The sequence below is a fragment of the Hoplias malabaricus genome, chromosome 6 (assembly GCF_029633855.1).
Source record: "Hoplias malabaricus isolate fHopMal1 chromosome 6, fHopMal1.hap1, whole genome shotgun sequence".
In the NCBI taxonomy this organism is placed as follows: domain Eukaryota; kingdom Metazoa; phylum Chordata; class Actinopteri; order Characiformes; family Erythrinidae; genus Hoplias; species Hoplias malabaricus.
Window position 1 is genome coordinate 10,505,880 of NC_089805.1, and position 16,155 is coordinate 10,522,034.

General features: G+C 44.5%; 1 protein-coding gene across 1 annotated transcript in view; it reads right to left on the bottom strand.

Moving 5' to 3' along the window:
* Positions 1 to 16,155, bottom strand: part of LOC136699382 (solute carrier family 45 member 4) — a 56,098-nt gene that overhangs the window by 39,936 nt on the left and 7 nt on the right. The window contains exons 1-2 of the mRNA XM_066674078.1: positions 15,476 to 16,155; positions 13,543 to 13,615 (exon numbers count right to left, since the gene is read on the bottom strand). The exon at positions 15,476 to 16,155 is cut by the window's right edge and continues 7 nt beyond it. The gene's annotated coding sequence lies outside the window, so the exon portion shown is untranslated. The remainder of the gene's footprint in view (positions 1 to 13,542; positions 13,616 to 15,475) is intronic.

The following is a 16,155-nucleotide window of genomic DNA, read 5'->3' on the forward strand; positions in this document are numbered from 1 at the left end:
AAATGATGTTTCTACAAGTGTTCTTCATTAAAGAAATTGGTTCTGAAAAGAACCCTGAACACTTAAAGAGAACCTTTGGCATGATCAAAGGTTTTTTTTTTTTTTTGCATCATGAAAGGGTTCTTCAGATTGATGGAGAATGTGCTATAGATGGTCCTACACAGCACCTATTAGAGAAGGTTTCTATATGGCACCAAAAACCTTTCCTCTACTGTTAAAATGTTAAGCTTGTTACAAGAAAATAACGCTTTTCTACTAGTTTTCCCTCTTACCTAAAGATACTGGCTTATTATTCTTCTACAGTTTGGCCTCTGACACCTGTGACAGCTTGTTTAATTAACAAAATATTGTGTAAAATACTTAATTACCAATAAAATAAAAAACGGATGGCCCTAACGAAACCCACCTCCAGCTTTTGCATGTCGTTATTTAATGTGCACAGCAGGCATGCATGCAAATGAATGCCCATAGGTAACAGTCTGCCTGTCAGGTAAACATTAATCTATTTGTGTTTGGGTAAGAGCAACGGCATGTTAATTAGTGTGTGCATGCAGGCACATCCACCACTGCACAGTTGACCTAAATTACAGTGTACATTACCCCAGCTCCAGAGCGAGCTGCCTGCAGTGGAGCTATCGTGTTTAATGGGTATCTATAGTTCAAGTGCTGAAGTGACCCAGAAGCCCCTTTAAGCCCAGTATTGATGGCAAGCCACTGCTAACCAACACCATGGCAGAGTCATTTGGGCCACATTAACCTCCTAAAGCTGCAGCATCTGATCCTGCTATTGGAGAACCTCTGGTAAATTCCCTGTTCAAACACATAAACCCTGCAACTTTGGGTATTTTCATACTTGAGGTCAAAGTTTGGCTTCTTTGGGCCATCTACAAACACAGTAATAATATGGGGAGTCATTTCAAATGAACATGGATATGGGCCACAATGCTCCTGCTGCTTCGTGTCTAATAAATGTTTCAAAGCGTGCTTAAAGGGAACATGTTCTTCCTCTTTTCCCACAAGTGAACACAATTCTGGGTCTTATTGAAACATCAGTGACCTGCTTTGGTCAAAATACCACAAGGACCAATCCCCACAGCCCATTCCTTTAAACGATAATGAGTTGCTCGCTGTTCACCACGACCCCGAGCGCACAGCAGTGAGGAGCGAGGAGCAGAAGCTCTGGTTTTTAGTTGTTTTCGCTCGGTTCTCTTTCTTCTCCGTTCTCGTTTTCTCAGATTTTACTCAGTGCTCTTATTTCTCTGCGCTTGTTGTGTCTGTTTTGCTCTATTTAACCCAGTCTTTGCGCTCACACATAAACACGGGTCCAGCGCTGTGATTGGACAGACACAGACAAGGGGGCGGGGCCATTCAAAAGTTCCCTCAGTAGAGCAGGATTCAGAATGGCCGATTTTATCCCATGTTTCCTGATTTATGCAACACAGACCAACTGACTGTGTGGTTTTGTTTCACAGTGTGTGGGTTGGTGGACAAGCAGTCCTTCACACTGTGTGATAATTCATGATGAATGCACCAAAAGTATTTAGAAGAAAACTCAGTTTTTTTTCCTTCTCCTGTAAATTTACTAATTTGGAGACAGCTATGACGTCATGTATTGAGAACTTGTGGACGAACAAAAGGGCCCTAAATATTGCACTGCATTACAACTGCATGCCCAGCTGAAGTGACATCTGCACAATTGCTATTTTCCAGAGACAGGAAATCTTTGAAGAGCCCAGGATCCCTCCTGTCTGTGGACATGAGCCAAGTGCTGCGTTCCTGATTTCAAACCCTTGTTAACACCCATTGAGTTCTACTAGTATGAGGACTCAATGTACATAAAAGCCATAAAACCCAGGAATTGCGCGATTCTGAATTTCAACATGAGCTTTGGCGAAGGACCTCGGAGAGACCCGTGCTTCCACCATAAACTATAGTACATTTATGGGCCCAATTAGGCTCCATAAACGTTCAGATAAGTGAGCATCCAGACGTGCAGGTAGCCGCTTGCATGAGCTGCAATAACTCTTATCTCATTAGAGGTCATTCACTCCGGTCCTCTCATCCCTTCTCCAGCAGGTTCACATGACTCAGGCGAGGTCCTTGGCAGGTATGTCAGAAAATAAAGTTGGACCCAGGCACACTGCTGGCTCAGCCCCTGCTCTTATATCATTCAAAGAGCAGCCTTGATCTAATAATAGAGGCTCTGATTGAGCGGTGTAAAGCAGGCTGGGAGAGAGAGGGAAAGAGACACAGACAGACACATGAACTCTGTCCTTCTGGAAATTTACAGCTTCTAAAAATCATCAGTCCCCTCCACAGATTTAGACATTGTTGCTCTGAAAAAGAGCTTTTTCTCCCAGCTAGTGGAAACGCCACTGGGCAAGGACTATAAATGCACTGTTCTTAAAATACATAGCAAAGACATTTAGTGACATTTGGAACAAACTCCCAGTGAGTTCCTGCAGAAACTGGAGCCTGAAGAGTCCTAGGAGGTCTGGCTTGATTAAAACAGATTGTAAAACATGGCGGTGGCCTTTCATGTGGGAGTCAAGACTTTAGCAGAGAATCTTAGTTTAATCTCATTGCTAGCTCCTGGCAAAACTGAACCACTATAAAAACCCGTCAAGGTCACACTGACTTGTTCTAAAGAAAAAAACAAAGTTACAAGATCTACAACTTATTATAACTTTGACTGGATTAGCAAACAAGTTATTAGCTCTCCTTCTACTGTGCTAGCTAGCATATTGGCTAACAACTTACTAGCAGGACATTTCCATTTGTTTGATTGAACACAAGGGTCTTTCCTACAGCGTCAGGCATGCTAACTTACTCCGCCCCAATTCATTCAAATCTACTAGGTGTATACTCATTCATTCATTCATTGTCTGTAAACGCTTATCCAGTTCAGGGTCGCAGTGGGTCTGGAGCCTATCCGGAATCTCTGGGTGCAAGGCAGGAACACACCCTGGAGGGGGTGCTAGTACTTCATTCACATACTCACAGCTATTGACACTTGAGTGTCCAATCCACCTACCAACGTGTGTTTTGGAGCGTGGGTGGAAACCAGAGCACCAGGAGGAAACCCACGCAGACACAGGGAGAACACACCACACACATTCAGTCACCCGGAGTGGGACTCGAAACCCTAGACACTACCTGCTGCACCACTGTGCCGCCCCACTAGGTGATTAAGTAAGTTTTAAAGCATTTTTGTGAATGTAGTTTATTAAGATGTAATTTTAATTTTATAAAATAAAAATAGTCATTTATAATACTACACAAGAATTCCCATAACATGAATAATTAAAGAGAATGTCTGAATCTTTAATTATAATCATACAGTACACAAAAACACTTTAAAATAACAGCATGCTAATACCTACCAAAGGTCAACGAACCTTTTCTACTCCATCACTAACGAGTATAAAGTGGTTGATTACTGAAGTCATAGACCTGAAGAGAGCTAACATCACCTTCAGCTTTGTCCTTCAGCTCCAGGGCAGGATTTGGGTCACTGCTTTATCACTCTGTCACACATATTGGCAAGCTAAGTTGTTATTAGCCTGACATGTGCTGCAGAATAACAAAGTGTACTGAGAGCATAGCGGCGAGTACAGGTGATTTGTTTACTTATATGCAGCCTATTTGTTCAAAATCAGGTCAATAGTTAAGGACAAAATAAAGACCAACAAACTGATAAACAAACAAACAGCCCATGGACAGTGGGAGTTGGTGACCTCTGCTTCTGTGTTTATCTCACTGGGAAGGTGCAAGCCAGCTTTACTAGACTAAAATAAGCCTGTTATCCCTGGACTGCATGGGCTTGACTGTCCTAATTCCATACAGGGAATGTTTGTAGCCAGCCTTACTTCCCCTCCACAGGTCAGTGCTATTCCCTGAAGGCTACATAAGCAGCAGATGTTCCTGTACCTGGAAAGCATTGGTATTTATCTGCAATGAACAAAGTGAAATCGTGATCTGTAGAAATAACAGGTGGGAAGATACTCTGAGAAATGGCACCTGTAACAAATGCTTTTGTAAAAGCCATGCATCTTTATGTATGAACTCGGATTTTCTGGATTCGCCTTTTCACACACCGCCACAGATTTTTCCGTGTCAGACATGTTCTCACAGCTGGAAATATTCCACTTCAGCAATGGTGCTGTGCCTGTGTAGGAATGGCACAAATCCACCATGAATCCTCTGGAACATTACCGGCTCTATTCACACAGGCACTCACTCAGACAGCACCCGGATTTTGTACTAAGTCTGCTTAGTGTCTACTACAACGGTTTCTCACACTTTCATTCACAAATACAGCTCTTCCTGGGAATTCTCTGGCCCATGTTTATGAGAAATGTTTTCCCAGAAGTGAAGGATGCGTGAAATGTTTTATTCTTATGCAAATGTGTCATTCTACACATTGAGTTTACAGTGATTCACTTGAATCCAATTAGAGAGCTGGACGGAAAATGATAACTTGAGTTCTGAAGGGGATTAGATCACAGCAGTGTGAGAAACACATCTCCTGACAATGCTCCCTCATCCTCCTCTTCCTTTTGCTGCTTGGACTCGTGGAGAAACGCACATGCTGCAGATGCTGATGTGTTGTATAATACAGAGGGAGGAATTTTACACCGGATCATCAGAGGCAACGCTGACAGCCGAAGACTTGCCAGCCCACGATAAAGGATGGGTGAACTGCGGCTGAAGGCCAGTCACATGAGAGGGCAGGTGTGGGGCCTGAGGGAGGCGTGGAGGGGGTGTTGATGATCAGGTTCACTGTGGTGAAGAGGGGTGTAGGGTTACGTCCAGCTCCAGCCTGCTCACGGCTGAGAGGTGAGGATCATGTACGCAGCTGCAGCTCATGATACAAGATTCTTGTGGATGTCTCTTATGGACGGGTGAAGCATCTCCAATAAAACTATGGGACACCTGCTGTTTTTGGAGCCTGAGAAAATGTTGCCAACTTCAAGCCACAATGATAAATATATTTATTTTAAATAATTGATACAGTGGGCGGCACGGTGGAGCAGCAGGTAGTGTCTCTGTCACAGCTCCATGGACCTGGAGGTTGTGGGTTTGAGTCCCGCTCCAAGTGACTGTCTGTGAGGAGTGTGGTGTGTTCTCTCTGCGTCTGTGTGGGTTTCCTCCGGGTGACTGTCTGTGAGGAGTGTGGTGTGTTCTACCTGTGTCTCCGTGGGTTTCCTCTGGGTGACTGTCTGTGAGGAGTGTGGTGTGTTCTCCCTGTGTCCGTTTGGGTTTCCTCTGGGTGACTGTCTGTGAGGAGTGTGGTGTGTTCTCTCTGTGTCCGTGTGAGTTTCCTCTGGGTGACTGTCTGTGAGGAGTGTGGTGTGTTCTCTCTGTGTCCGTGTGAGTTTCCTCTGGGTGACTGTCTGTGAGGAGTGTGGTGTGTTCTCTCTGTGTCTGTGTGGGTTTCCTCCGGGTGACTGTCTGTGAGGAGTGTGGTGTGTTCTTTCTGTGTCTGTGTGGGTTTCCTCCGGGTGACTGTCTGTGAGGAGTATGGTGTGTTCTCCCTGTGTCCGTGTGGGTCTCCTCCGGGTGACTGTCTGTGAGGAGTGTGGTGTGTTCTCCCTGTGTCTGAGTGGGTTTCCTCCGGGTGCTCCAGTTTCCACCCAGGCTCCAAAAACACGCATTAGTAGGTGGATTGGTGACTCAAAAGTGTCCGTAGGTAAGTGTGTAAGTGAATGTGTGAGTTGGCCTGTGAAGGACTGGTGCCCCCTCCAGGGTGTATTCCCACCTTGCGCCCAATGACTCCAGGTAGGCTCCAGACCCACTGCGTCCCTGAACTGGATAAGGGTTACAGATAATGAATGAATGAATGAATAATCGATACAGCCCAAGCCCACTGCAGGTGTTAAAACATGAACACGGGGGAACATTAATCAGCCAGAAGCTCTTGCTGACAGTGCTGACCTTCTCTAGCTGCTGATGTACTGGGGCTGACTTAGCACGACCTCAACCCCCACCTGAAAACCGCAGCACGGCCAGCAGAAAACTACTATAAACACATCAGCCCTGCACACACTGGGAGACATTTCAACTCAAAACACTCGAGAATTATGCTCCCAGTCAGAACTAATTTCATATTTAACCTGCCTTAAAATCATGTTAAAATAAGTAAGACTAAGAAAAGCTGCCTGGCTTTCACAGGAACAGAACCGCTCCCGCCGCTCCGGCAGATATCCACTCCTCCTGCCTCATACACACACAGAAACCTGATGGAAATGTCCATTATCCATTTGTGAGTGTAGGAGACTCCAAAGGCCAACACAGGGTGGACACGAACCATTGTAGAGGTACTCAGAAGTACGCAGCAAAGCTTCAATATTGTGTTTCACTTGGGAAAATAAATGCTTTTTCTAAATATAAAGCGGAAGGTGAATGTTGTTCTGACAGTGCGGGGTCACAGCATGGGCCTTCCAAGAAGTCTACAAGAGCCTCTATGAGAGTCTGGAGGCCGAAGATGTGTTTTCCAGCAGGTAAGCGGCTCAGACTTAAACAGCTTCACTGACTTGAAGAAAACTGGCAGAAGATCAAGAACAGCATTAGTGGAATAGACACTCCCTTATCTCTCTCTCTCTATATACACATAGATCTCTTTCTCACTCACACACACACACAGTCTATAGTTGTAGGTTTCAGACTCAGCTGCATTTTTTCCAGGGGGAAAAAATGGCATTTCCCTGTACACTAACAGCATACAAAGCATCCTTTATGAGTCTCAGCTCTGTGCAAAACCCTGCTTTCCAACAGCAGCAGCTTTTCTGCTTCTGCTCAGACGAGTAAATACTCACGTCTGCATCAACAGCTACCACTCACAGAACTTCACCTCACTAATTTCAGTTCACTCAGGTATTTTATTATTCGTTTTAAAGACAGCAGGTTCCTGCCGGACCTGCGGTGCACAACAGCAGGAAGAGAGTAACCCTCGACCAAAGGCAAATATACAATAAAAGTATGAAAGTGGGAAGGAGAGAGAGAGAGAGAGAGAGCGAGAGAGAGAGAGAGAGAGAGAGAGAGAGAGACTGGTTTGTAAATATATCTTGTTAGTGAGAAGTATTATTTATTCATTCATTCATCTTCCGTAACCACTTCATTCAGATCAGGGTCGCGGTGTGTCCCCAGAGTCATTGTCCACAAGGTAGGACCACGTCCTGGAGAGAGCTCCAGTCCATCACAGGGCACTCACACCTGTGGTTAGCTTCACACACTCACCCAGTCACCCACGCCTATGCATATTCACCACGGAATTCACACAGTCACTCAGTCAGTCCTCTTTGCTGCAGTAGCCTCTGTGTGAAATGTTGGAACCTTAAGGAGGTCAGGTGCAGATGCTGGGGGTCACAAACACCGCTCCAACTCATCCCAAAGCTGCTGGATGGAGCTGCAACACTCCAATAAAAACACAGCTCCACAGGCCTCCTGGGCTTTATACAGCTCCTGATGATATCTGACATCAGGCATCATGCACTGATGTGGGTCTGTGCCCACAGTGGGTGCAGCTTGTGGTGGCTGTGTTCAGGGATTAAAAGTGTCTAAAAACTTTTCTGTTCCACAGTAATAACTCAAAATGATAAACAACAAACCACTGCAGTAACAGCAAGTACATTGTAAACAAATACAGCCCACCTCCGGGGGTGACATCAGCTTGTCAAGGGCGGGAGGACAGATGGAAGCAAGCAGCCCAGACCTTTCTAAAGTAAACAGACCAGAGAGAGAGAGAGAGAGAGAGAGAGAGAGAGAGAGAGAGAGAGAGAGACTATTCCACTAATGTTATTCTTGATCTTCTGCCAGCTTTCTCCAAGAGAGTGAAGCTGTTTAAGACTGAGCCACTTACCTGCTGAAAAACACAGCCTCTGCCTCCAGCTTTCAAAAACAAGAAAAAAAAAGCCACAACACCACCGAGAAAAACAAACTTTTTTCCCCCCTCGCAGAGTGAAAAACAAAAAGGCGATAAGACAGTAATCCGAGACGCAGTGAACGGCTTTGAAATGAAACCTAACAATAACCTGCTGTTGACAGAGAACAGGGGAGAGAGACAATCACCAGCCACCACACTTTTCCTCCAGAGTGATGGTGATTTCTACACACAAATCCACCTTTGGTGGTATGGTATTTTTGGTTTTTCTACGTAGTAACACTTCTATACATACACTTCGATGTAGGTTCTATACTTTTGTTTGATGTAGCAAATGAGAAAAACACATACATCACACAACTTTTATCTGAATCTAACCAACTTAGGATCATAACATCATACGTATAAACACTGAATAAAACGCAGAAGGCAGCCCATTCTCATAAGAATGAATACATACTGGATTCATCCACTCTAGACCTCCAAAATGATGCGTTATAAAGCTGTTTAACTTGTAGTCATTCCTCCCACGGTCCAAAAACACACGTTGGTAGGTAAAATATAATCTAAAATTTACAGAGATTTAGATTCAGACTCAGTCGTGATACTGTAATCTACTTGAAAAGCGCTTTATAAATAAAGTGTTTATTATTATTATTAATTAATTAATTAATTCATTCATTCATTATCTGTAACCGCTTATCCAATTCAGGGTCGCGGTGGGTCCAGAGCCTATCTGGAATCATTGGGCACAAGGGGGGAATACACCCTGGAGGGGGCGCCAGTCCTTCACAGGGCAACACAAACACACACACATTCACTCACACACTCACACCTACGGACATTTTTGAGTCGCCAATCCACCTACCAACATGTGTTTTTGGACTGTGGAAGGAAACCGGAGCACCCGGAGGAAACCCATGCGGACACGGGGAGAACACACCACACTCCTCACAGACAGTCACCCGGAGGAAACCCATGCGGACACGGGGAGAACACACCACACTCCTCACAGACAGTCACCCGGAGGAAACCCATGCGGACACGGGGAGAACACACCACACTCCTCACAGACAGTCACCCGGAGGAAACCCATGCGGACACGGGGAGAACACACCACACTCCTCACAGACAGTCACCCGGAGGAAACCCATGCGGACACGGGGAGAACACACCACACTCTGACAGTCACCCGGAGCGGGAATTGAACCCACAACCTCCAGGCCCCTGGAGCTGTGTGACTGCGACACTACCTGCTGCGCCCTTTATTATTATTATTATTATTATTATTATTATTATTATTACTACTGATACTAATGGTTTATTCATCCATTCATACATTGCCTGCAATTGCCCTTATCCAGTTCAGGGTCACGGGACACACCCTGGAGGGGGCGCCAGTCCTTCACAGGGTGACACACACTCACATTCACTCACACATTGATGATCAAAGTGCACCTGAATCAACCCAGAACAACACACACTGATCCCATTGATCATGAATCCTGCTTTAGGAAATAAACCCGGTCGACCTGCTGCTCACTCTGAAGCTTCTCGTCTCGGGAAAACACCAGCTCTCATTTCAGTATCTGCAGAGGCAACACCTTCAAACCGACTCACAGCAGGTCGTTTCACGACTGGAAACTGAAACAGTGGGCTGGAATAATGGAGAAGCCATAGCTTAGATCGAAACAGCAAGCACAGTCAGGGCAAAACCTCAACAGGGCCAGATAATTTATAGGGTCTGTGAGAGGTCTCTATCTCTTACTACAAGCGTCTTAACACCTGTGATTTTTCTACTGATACAGATAAATCCATGAGACAGTAATATCAGCCAAATGTATCGCAAAACAATATATCGGTCAGGCCCTAGTCCAGATCTTTACATAAAGTAGACAGGACAAACAGGGCCAAATTGTGCCTAATCTATTCATGCTCTTCCTTCCACCTCATTCTGTACCTTCCAGTCACTCTACCCAAAGCCTAGCTTCTGGAAAGATTATTAAAAATGTGCTTGGGTTTTAATAGCAAGGCTGGAGCAAGTCTCAGGAAATTCCTGACCTCAATAAAAGGAAACCTTGGCGGACGGTGGTGTTAATCCGCAGCGATGAAGTAGGTTTTTTGCTACAGGCCTCATTTTCTACAACCTGCGAGGCCTGAACTTGTGATTCAGTTACATCTCCGAGTCTTCCTCCCTGCACCTTATGACCACACGGAAACAGAACAAGAAGAGAGGGAGAGGGAGAGAAAGAGAGTGTGGTAAGCTTCTGAAAGAACTCCCTCTTTAACAAGGGCTATTATTAGTCACTGAAAGACTTAGCTTTTCTGCTTTAAATATCAGAAGCATTTACACACAGGGGTTGTATGCAAGGGTTTGCCTGTTTTGCAGAACTTCTCTGTGAAGATTAGTATCCTCTGTCTCTCCATCGTCTACAAAGAATGCGTCTCTGTGCAAGTCAATTCACAATAATGTTTCACTGTCAGCACGGAAGAATACACCTTTTCTTTCCAGTGACATGGGAAACATTTATATTTGCTGAGATATCTATTTATGTACAAATATTGTGCACTAACACATGGCGTCTTTTACAAATGCCATAATTAAGCTCCTCACAGAGAGATTGTGAAACGTAATTTGATTTAGAACATATTTAAAACCTCTCATTTAATCGGCATTCTCCAGACTTTTGATAGAAAGCAACGAGGGTCTCAGGTGAAAGGCAGCGCTGCGTATGGGCCCCGCTCCGTTATGTTAATGCCCCTCACCAGCTAAGCTCACTATTTCCAGGCCTTTCTTCTGTAAATGGAAGCAGCAAATAATATAAATTCAGCAGACGCATAAACGCAGTCGTGATTTTTAAAGCGCAGCTAAACCAGACGTGTTCGCCTTTCCCTTTTTTCCTTTCAATTTAGAACAAAGTGCACGCAACGGGATGATGGATTAGCCAGTGTTTCTCCTGGATCAAACAGATCATGCTCAAATCTAATGCTAGGGGCTTTACTTCAGCACTAAAGGCCTTTCAAAGAGCCTGGCATTCACACACACACACACACACACACACACACACACACACACACACACACACACACACACACACACACACACACACACACACACACACACACACACACACACACACACACACACACACACACACACACACACACACACACACACACACACACACACACACACACACACACACACACACACAGGCCTCAATCCGGAGCCACATCAGTGTCCGTTACACAAATAACAAGAAAACCATCCAGATCTGCCCAGCACGAACAATGACTTAGCTGTACAGCATTAGATTTCACTTAACTTAGGCCATCTTTGTAAAACCACTTCTATGCTTCCATTCATGCTGGGGAAGACTTTTCCCTGGCAAAATTACAGATGGGTTTCAGTGCTGCACGGTTGAGGCGGAGATCATAACTCATATACTGACTGGTATACGATTATTTTATTAAATCAAACCATCTTAAACTCTATCTTCCATAGAGCAACATTTCAGATCCCTGCCCTCATTATCTACATTATCATTAGTGATGTGAGATGCAGCCTTTACTATTGGTAGCTATTGCTAAATTATTTAAAACCAGAATCTTTAGGGGACACTTGCCAGGCCTGTCACAACCAATGTCTGTGGTCACTGATACATTGTCCTGGAAATAATTACAATAAACAATAGTATTGTCATTTTAAATCCATTTTATGCCATATAATAGCATAACAATGCACATACACTCCTTTAAATAGCAATGAAACTTTAGCAAAAACATAGATACATACATACATATATATATATATATATATATATATATTGCAGTGGGTCCAAAGCCTACCTGGAATCATTGGGCGCAAGGAGGGAATACACCCTGGAGGGGGCGCCAGTCCTTCACAGGGCGACACACACTCACACACTCAGACCTATGAACACTTTTGAGTCACCAATCCACCACCTGTTTTTGGACTGTGGGAGGAAACCGGCGCACCCGGAGGAAACCCACACAGACACAGGGAGAACACACCACACTCCTCACAGACAGTCACCCGGAGGAAACCCACACAGACACAGGAAGAACACACCACACTCCTCACAGACAGTCACCCGGAGGAAAACCCATGCAGACACAGGAAGAACACACCACACTCCTCACAGACAGTCACCCGGAGGAAAACCCATGCAGACACAGGGAGAACACACCACACTCCTCACAGACAGTCACCCGAAGCGGGATTCAAACCCACAACCTCCAGGTCCCTGGAGCTGTGACAGAGACACTACCTGCTAATATTCAAACACTGAAATATGAATATATGAAAATGTTTAAATAAACGAACTAAATAAAACAAATTAAATAAAAACACCTTTTTCAATTTCGTTTGGTTTTAATGATGTAAAACCCTTTGAATTGAGAGTTTTTATGAAATAAATAAACTGGCCTTGTCTAGGATGTGAGCTTGTTATACATTTGACATCATTTGTAAGCTTTGAAACAAATTTTCCCTCTGTGCGTGATCAAAGCTTAGGTAAACTGAGTTTCTGCTGTTCCCAAGCCTGAGCTCTGTGCGCTCACAACAAACACTTTCAGATACAATTAACATTGCAAGAACAGCGCTTTCCACCACAGCTTTACGAATCCTACGTCTGGAGCGAAGGCCAATAAAGCTGAGGGAATTAAAGGGGAATAAAGGGGCAGACTGATGAGGTTTTGGTTCCCTGTAGCACTGTCTCTCTCAGCAGTCATGTGCACGGCTCTGCTGAGTCAGCTACACTGTTGGCCAATCAATAAGGAGGAGAAGAGGAATGGGAACTACAGAATTCTTATCAGCAACACACACACACACACACACACACACACACACACACACACAGTTTTTATACCTTGCAGGAAGCAGAGTCAAATGTAGCATGGGTATATGCCCTCCAAGTGTCAGTATGTCATATTTAATATGCCCCATATATGTTATACATACATAAACACCTATATGTATATATATCCCATTGGTACTACATAAGTAATGTACCCTATGTATGCAAATATGTCTATGTAATGTCAGGACCCCCACAGAGCAGGTATTATTTGGGAGGGGGTCATTCTCAGTTGCTGCACAGTTTGAGTTTGTTGTCATCTAGTCCTTCATCAGTGGACACAGGGCTCTTTTACATTGGTGGACTATTCTCAGACCAGCAGTGACACTGTGGAATTTAAAAATTCCAGCAGCAACTGCTGTGTCTGAGCCACTCACACCAGCACAACACACACTAACACACCACCACCACGTCAGTGTCACTGCAGCACTGAGAATGATCCACCACCACATCACACCTGCTCTGAGCCCTAAAGAACAGGGTTAATGAGGGCCTACAAGTATGCAGAGCAACAGGTGGACTACAGTTTGAAATTGTAGAAGCAAAAATTGCAACTAAATGGTCAGTGGAGCTAAAAATATAAATGGACAATGAGTGTTTTGGCTGATGGGTGAGCACTAACAACTGGAAATGCATTTAGAGATGCATGTTCCCGTCTCTACTGTGTGTGCGTGTGTGTGTGTGCGTGGCATGAATGCCATCAGCTCCTGACATCAACCACAGCGCAGTCGACTGGAGCCAAACTCAGAAGATCTCAAAGACAGGGCTGTTGCAACTCACCAAAAGGCCTTGAAAGCTTCATAAATCTCTCGTGTCTCTTCTGCAGACGAGGTCCCGGCAGCTTTCCTGGCACCTGCGAAGGTCAAAGCAAAGGACAGCGGTCAACATGTGGCGCTCAAAAGCAAAGCAGCAGCCAATACTCAGGACCTCAGGCAATTCTGGGCACTCAGCAGCTAAACCCTCACCCCCCACCCCTCTGCTTTACATCCCACATGGGCAGGGGTTATTTACATCTGATTTCAATGCGGTGTGAGCCAGGGAAGCCAACTCAGCATATTTCACTGCACATGATGCAGCAGTAGGGAACCGTCAGCTGCAGCTAACATCTGCTTTTGAGGAACAAAAACCCATTACCTTCGCCCTCATGACCTTCGGTCACCAGACGAAAACTGCAAACTGTAATCTTTCATCTCACAGAGCCACGGCAGACCCGGACCTGCTTTGTTTTATCCTGATTTTAACCTGTTATATGTATCCATACGTGATCCACATCACACATCTATCACAATATAATAATACATCAAATATTTATGCTACACCGCACCCTGAGATATTTTGATGATTTTAATTCAGCATCTAACACACTATACTGCACTAAATATAATTAAACATACCTTATTAAGCTCGCTGTAATGAAATATGTAATAAGACAGTTATTCCAATGCATAGAGGATAATGTATTTGTTACAAACAATATGGCATCACCCATGCATAAGATGCCAATGCATTCTAACACAGCTGAAATATAATATCACGCAGTCCCCGTTTCCATTGCTGCCAGGGTTCATACCACAGTCCAGCATTTTTTAATCTATTATTCATCTGCCACATCTGCAGCGCATTACCATGGCCAGTGTAATAATTCTAGCACATTTCCCTGCTCTCTCCTTCAGCGCTTGCCCACTGGCGTCTATTCTAAGTGTGTTATTGTTCGCTGTTCTTTAAAATTATTGCCCATGGTAATTAAAACTATGACACAGATGCCTTTCTCTGCTCCTTAAAAATCTTTATCTAATAATTTATGAGGCATGAGCTGCACCACATTAGCCAGTGGGTTAACCCTTTCCTGGTAAACAAAACAACACAGTGACTTAAACAGCTAGGCTACTGCAGAAAGACAGATATAATCTAACATTTAACGGCAGATAGAAGGGTTTTGATTCATATCTGGAGATTGTTTAATGAACAGGTTGAACGTGGTGCATCAGAAATGGCACTGATGTTATACAGAACTGAACATGTTCGTTTAAAAAGGTGGAATATATTTTAACAACAAAAAAAAAAAAAAAAAAAAAAAAAACCCATAAAGATATTTTTGCAATGTTGCAAACATATAATAATCTGATATGCTGTAACAGCTTCTGCTCTTCTGGAAATAGATAATAGACCCCTGCTGTTTGGATTTGGAGACATTCATCTTTAAAAATAAATGTTAAAAATTATTGAACGGAGCTCCATCACTTCACAGATCTTCAATGCTGGAGGTTTTTTCACTCTCATGCATGTTATCACACTTAATTTCTTGCTTTGATTAACTACAGGGAGTATACAATCTTGGGTGCAACCTACAAATTAAAAAAAAAAAAACAGGTGTAACCGAAACCGTTACTAGGCAACAGTCGAACACCGTCAAAGCACACAGCTCGATATCTCGATACCGCAAAACATCGTCACTCCGTTAATGCCATACAGCAAACAGCAACATTTACAGCGATGTCAACCTAAGAAAATGCAAAATAATGAAGTGAAACGTGAATTAAGCGATTCAGAAACGCGAGAAATGTAAAATCGGTTCGTTTCACACCGCTGTCCCCTGATGGCAGCGGCGACTAAAGGTTACAGCGCAGCCGAAATGAGATGCAGATTCTCCGCAGTGAAACCTGTCGCTCTCCGTGGCAGTAAACCTCACCGTTTCGGGGAGTAAAAACCTCACCTTTCCCGTCGCGAGTGTCAACTTGCTGTTCGTGAGTCTCTCTTCCGTTTTGGCTGCCGCAGAGAGCCTCAGTCCCGCTGTTTATTGGTGGTTGTGGGGGTTTACTCCGAGCTCTGCGCTGCTGTTGTTGTTGTGGCTCCGCGGCTCTGAGCTCTGACCGCCGCAGCGCTGATATACGCCTTTAAAGGGGTTGAGCTGTCGGAAACTGCCGAGCCGCTTCCGCCGACGACAACACGGCAGATTTGCATAAAGCGGCGGGGCTTGTGGGAGCACAGTCATCAGCCATTACATTAAAACTCACCTACCATATAGAGGCACTTTGTAGTTCTGTTGCACTTCATACTTCTTAGATCCCCTTTCAGCTCGTCTTTCAATGCTCAGGACCCCCAAAAGACTGTCAGAGCACCTGCTATTTGGGTGGTGGATCATACAGTGGTGGCGGCTTATTTTTAGTGTGTTGCACTGGTACAAGTGGATCAGACACAGCAAGTGCTGCTGGAGTTTATAGACACTGTGCCCTCTGTCCACTCTCCTTTGTTGGTCCACCGTCTAGGTGCACAATCAAAAACAGTGGTTCATCTTTTGTTGCACGGCCATTTTCTGGCCTTTCATCAGTGGACACAAGGCGCTGCCTATAGGTTTTTGGCTGGGTGGAATATTCTCAATCTAGTAGCAGCTCT